Source organism: Grampus griseus (assembly GCF_964374135.1).
Source record: "Grampus griseus genome assembly, chromosome: 10".
Lineage (NCBI taxonomy): Eukaryota > Metazoa > Chordata > Mammalia > Artiodactyla > Delphinidae > Grampus > Grampus griseus.
Window position 1 is genome coordinate 100,411,732 of NC_139004.1, and position 6,000 is coordinate 100,417,731.

Here is a 6,000-nt window from a genome sequence, read left to right on the forward strand (position 1 = left end):
CTGAACCTAGATGCCTTCGGTCCAGCATTTGGTCCAGGCAGTCCCAGACAACCATATGTTTTCATTGCACAGATGAAACGCTTCTCTGAGCATCGTCTGTGGAGCCCAGCAACAGCAGCACTCAGAGGCTTCTTAAGAATGCAGAATCCCAGGCCCCACCCCAGTCCTACTGAACTAGAACCTGCATTTTAACAAGACCTCCAGGTGATCTGTTTATACATCTGGAGAAACACTGCCCTGGATAACTCACCCCATTACTTTTTGGCCAGATGTGCTGCCAAAGTCCACAGAAGTAGAGAAGAGACTTCCCCAGGTTCTCACTGGGGTGAGAACTTAATCCTCTGACCTCTGTCTCCTTATTAATACATTATTGGAAGGTGGGTAGGTTTCTGGATATCTGGGGGCCTGCACCCAGCAGAACTCCTGGTGCATATTAGGTGCTCACTAAAACTATAAAACTTGTATGAAGGTCTGATTTGAATTGTTTCATGAGCCAGTTGGTGCCTGACACAGAGGATGTTCAATGCACACATACTGAAGACAGGAATCAATACATTTCAGTTAGATAATGTGGAAAGGCTCTGGGGAGGTGAAACTCTTGTTTCCCGTCATTATGAAAAATCTTATGTTTTCACACTCACCAAGCACTTCCATATACCTAACCAAGTTTGTAGGTTTTGTCTTGTTTTTATCTTTTAATGCCCACAGTATAGAATCAGATTATGTACATTTCAGGCAAAGGCCTAGGGTGTACCTCAGTTTCTCCAAATTCAGAAATGAATTTGATCCTTTCAAAGGACTTATTCGTCTCTGAACCGCTACAGAGTCCTTAAGCGTCCAGGCTTTTGCGGGGAAAACCTTTTGCCTCTGAAATAGGAAATCAATGGCAGAATTTGTGTTACTTAGGCCCTTCATAAACTTTATGGATCCCTGCGTGGAAGCGGTGGAGAAGATGATGGAGGTGATGGCGAAGGTAGGAAAGGTCGTGTTGGAGGCGGAGGGGGAGGGGGAGGTGGTGACAGGATAGAAGTAGCTGTGAACATCACGGTTAGGGTGGAAGGCGTGATGTAGTCGGAGGTGGTGGAGGACGAGGTGCATGGAGGTTATGGTTTTGATGGATGTGGTGGAGATGGTGGCCTTGGAGGAAGTGACAGAGGTGGAGGTACAGAGGGTGGGAGGTGTCCGTTTGAATATGGGTACAAATGAGTGAGTGGATCAATCACTTCAATATTTGATGCAAGAAGAAAATATGTTTTAAGAGTTGAGATCATTTCCGGGAATTAGCAATAAAACCCAAAGAACCTAGGACCCCCAAGGCAGGAGCAGGAGAGGGAGGCTCAGATAATTCAATCAACGGCCAGCTTACCCTTTGCTGTAGGGCCTGTGGAAAGAAGCAGGGAGGGCAGGAAGGGACCTCAGTGCTTGGCTAAGACCTTGCCATGACTGTTGAATTTGGGATTTGAGGTTAAGCAAAGTCTACTTTAAAAGATCATAGCACCAAGGGCAGTTGGGAAAAAAAAACCCAGGTCTGAACTTGTTTAGCTGAAACCACACAGTGGTGTGGAGTGATGGGCCATGAAGCTGAAACGCTTATTCCTTTGTTTGCTTTTCCTAATACGAGAAAATGGATGGGAAAGACCAGAGGGCTTTCCAAACATTAGGATCTGATACTGGTGGTTGGACTTGCTTAGTCCTTATGGGACTGAGCTATAACCACTCACCGAGCTCAGGGATGCGGTCAATAACCATGTGGGGGGTGATGACCCATCATCTCTCTGGGTTTGAGCCTTTCACACACATACTCTTCCCAAGAACCCTATAAAGTGTTTCTTATCTCCCCATTTCACACTTGGGAAAACTGAGGCCCAGACTGGGGAAGTGACTTGCCCTTCCAGCCCAGCCAGGACTCACCCCCCCTTCACTCTGAGAACATGTTCTTAACTACCAGGCTACACTGATTTCTCTGTGATGGGCACAAAGTCTGCCTAGATTTCATGCTTTCCAAATCACTCAACATCTTACTTGCTCCTCTCAGCAGACATGAGCCACCCAGGGTAGGTGTTATGCCCACTTGACAGACACGGAAACTGAGTCCAGAGGGAAAAATAACTGGCCTGGGATCCTACGGTAAGTCAGGGGATTCCAGTGCTGGGATCCACACCCCCTGACATCCAGGCCCAAGTCGGAATGATGTGGAGCTCTGCATACAACTTAAGTCACCTCAGATCAAAACCACTGAAATTCAGCTCCCTGTTCCCGCCTGCCTGAAGCCTCGGCAAAGTGCAGAGCCAGCACCAAAGCTGGATGTGATCTCCAGAAACAGAGAGCGCCCAGGCTCTGTGAGCTCCACGGCCAAGCCTCCCAGACAGGCGGTAGAGTGCAGTGGTCAGGAGCCACACTGACCTGGGTGTGACCTGGGCGGGAGGGCAGGTCCCAGCCTCAGCTTCCCCATTGGTAGCTAGTATTTGCTGAGCGCTTATTTGGTGCATTCAGTAAGTCTTTTGCATATATTAGCTCATTTACTCCTCCCAACAAACAAACTCCTCCTGCCCCTGAAGTAGGCAATGTTATTACCCCTGTGTTACAGACAAGGCTACCAAGGCACAGAGAGGCTGAGGCATTCGCCCAGGGATACATAGCTAGTGAACAGTGGGGATTCCACCCTGGCTCTGGGGCTGGCTTTCTTACCCACTTCAACACGCTGCTGCCCTGTCAAGGATATGATAATAGTGTCTGCTCATTAAATGAGATGAATTATCTAAAGCATCCAGGAGGGGAGAGGGGAAGACAGGAGGTGCTCAAGAAATGATCATTATCATTTAAACATCTAGTACAGAGTTGGTGTTCAATAAATGCTTACAAACAAAGTACACCGGGAACTGGGCCACGCACACCCCACGATCAGAGCAGGAGAGGGATGGGAGAGAGCATTTACTGAGCAGCCTCTGTATACTGGGATGGGTGAGAGGGGGCAACAGGGGAGCCCCTCAGGAGCACGGGGAGGCAGCCTGGACCCTGCTTCCTGGCCCCGGGGTGGGGGAACGATCGGGGTTTTGTTTACCGCTGAGATGGGGGCGCTTCCATAAAGCTGGGGCCCAAGACCAGCTACCTTCGCATCCCTCTCTATAGCAGAGTCCCCCTGGTTTCCCGGTTTCCACGAGGAGCAGCTCTATGCCTTTTGTCTCCGGGGATAAAATGCATGTTACGAAAACGGAAATGAGCCCGGCTCTGCAGCCTCTTTGTGCTTTTGGACTGCTCACCCCACAACGCCACGGCTGCGACATCATCAGCTTCAGGGCTTATCTCCCCCTGGAGAGTAATTGAGTTGCCTTCCTGACTCCAGGGGTGGGCAGATCTGAGCCAGACACCTGCCGGGGTGGACTCGGCTTAGCAAGGCCGCCCCTCCCTTCCTGTGCCCCAAAGACCGGGCCCTCACCCCCACCCCACTGCACACACCGGGCCAGGCACGAGCAGAGGGAGAAGCGGGGGTCCTGAAGGCCCCTGGTTTCACCAGTCACTGGTTCTGTGGCCTTGGGGGGGGGTTTCACCAGTCACTGGCTCTGTGGCCTTGGGGGGGGGTTTCACCAGTCACTGGCTCTGTGGCCTTGGGGGCAGGGACACTTTGCCACTGTGCACCTCAATTTTGTCCTCTGTAAAATGGGAACAATGAGACCTTTCTCTCGGGGTCATGGTGAGGATGAAAGGATGTTATTTCCCCTCTCTCTTCCCTTTCCTGTCCTTGAAGAGCTCATGGCTTGGTCTGAGAAACGGGTCTGGGTCAGCTAACAGTGACACAGTAGAGCTAGGGGTGAAGGCAGAAGATTGAATGGGCTCATTGGGCTGGGCTTTACAGTGTCATTTACAGGTGGAGGGGTAGGGTTGCCGTTCCAGGTGAGGGTACAGCCCGTGGGGATGGAAGAGGAGGGCAGGATTGGGGCAAGGTGAGAAGTGTGCTCTGGACAAGCTCTCCAATGGCTGGCCAAAGAGTTTGGACTTTACCCTGCTGGTGATGGGGAGCCTTAGAGTGTTTCTGGGGGAGGGAGTGACATGGCCAGACCCGTGTTGTAGCCGGAGTGGGAGGGGAGCCAGAGGGACAAGTCCAGAGGTAGGATGGCCCAAGGAGGCTGGGGCAGGGACCCCAAGAGAGATTAGGTCTAAATTTATGAATGTTCCTGACCCACGATCGCAGGGCTCAAACGCATGCTAGGAAGGCTTCCAGGAGGAGGCAAGCTTTGCTCTGCACCCTGGAAAAAAATCACACAAGCAGAGGGGAGCAGGAAAGGGCCTGCCACACAGCGGGTGGGAGTGGGAACTGGGGGTCAGTGGCCCAGTAGGCTGATGTGTCCAGTGTGCAGGGATGGGTGAGAGGGACAGGCAGGGGCCTCAAAAGCCTTTGTGCAGCAGGCCTTTGACTCCCCAAGGAAGGGCTGAGCTCTGGGGGAGGGGAGTCTGAGGCTGGGCAGGGCCACTCGGAGTTTTTATCACCACTGGGTGGGATCCAGGGTCTGTGGAGGAAGTGACCGCCCTCTTCCGGCCAGCCATTTTTTTTCCTTCTGCTGCCCGTTTGGCTTTTTCCTGAGGCCGCATTTCCACAACGGCCCCTCCTGGCTGGCTGGGCGTGGGCATGGCTCCACCACACACCCAGCATTAGGGGTGGCCCGGCGCTAGGCTTCCTGTCCCTCTTTGGGCAGGCTGATTGGAGGAAAACAGCCCTCGAGCCTTCTTCAAAACAGGAAACTGCTCTCCCTGCTTCCTGAAGGACAGGAACTGTCCCCATGGCAACCATGGGACAAAGAGGCCATGTTAACCCTTCTGAGGTCAGGCCTGGCTGAGGCCCTTTCTTACCAGCCCCTCGTGGGTGTGGCACTGTACAGGTGACATCCTCCAAGTCTCACCACCATTCTGAGGGCAGGGCAGGTTGGGGACTTCATACCCATCGGATGGATGTCAACGTGGAGTTCAACTCCGAGGGCAAAGGCGTGGCCACACCACGAGCACACGGTGGGGTCTGAGGTCAGCTGTCTCCGTTGAAATCTTGGCTGTGCTGGCTGTGTACCTGGGGCAGGTGACTGAACCTTCCAGCCTCAGTTTCTCTACCTGTGAAACAGGAAACAGCGCGGGGCTGTTGTGAGCGTCCGCTGAGTTCACCGCTCGTCCAGCGCGTACTCGCTTGTGCTATGAGCTGTTCTATGCCCTGATGGCAGCGACAATGACACGAATGACAACCTCCTGCCTCGTGGGCTGAGTGTGTAGATGGGGGTCAGGAGGTCAATAGGCCCACATGTCCGTGCAGACCAGAGACTTGCAGGGAATGACCTGCAAGGGCTGCGGGTGGGGGAGGGGAGCATTCGGGCAGCGGGGCAGCAGGTGTGCTATCTGGGGATCAGCGAGGCACAGGGGCGGGCGAGGGGGGGAGCAGAGAGCCTTTGGGTCTATCCTCAGAGCAAGGCGGAGCCAAGGAGGGTGAGGCAGGCCGGACATGTTCTGATTCGCATGTTTAAAGACCTGCCTCTGGCTGTGCGGACATGCAGAGTGACAGGGACTCTGAATGGTGTGTTTCCTGGAGGGACCTTGCCCAGGACCCTGGAGAGACCTAAGTCATGGGGAGACACCATCTGTGCTGGTGCTGGGGAGCAGGGCAGGGCGGGGACTCCATGACCTGCCCCCAGTGCTGCCACTGTTCAGGGGCCCAGCCTTTTCCTTGACGGCGCACCAGGACACACCCAGCCTCCCTCCCTCCGACGCCCAAGGGCTGCTGCGAGGAGGATGCGGTGGACGCAGCTCCCGCACTGTGGCAGAGGCTGCTCTCCTCGCTGTGGCCTCCAAGATCCCACACTCCCTGCCTCACCACGCCCCCTCCCCACCCCATCTCCCACCACCCTGGGCTCCAGCCACACCGGCCTTCCTCTCCATCCCAGACCCTGCCCGGCTCCCTCCGGCCCCTGGGACTTGTCCTGCTCTCTAAAATGCCTTCCCAAATGCTCACGTGGCTGGGCTGAC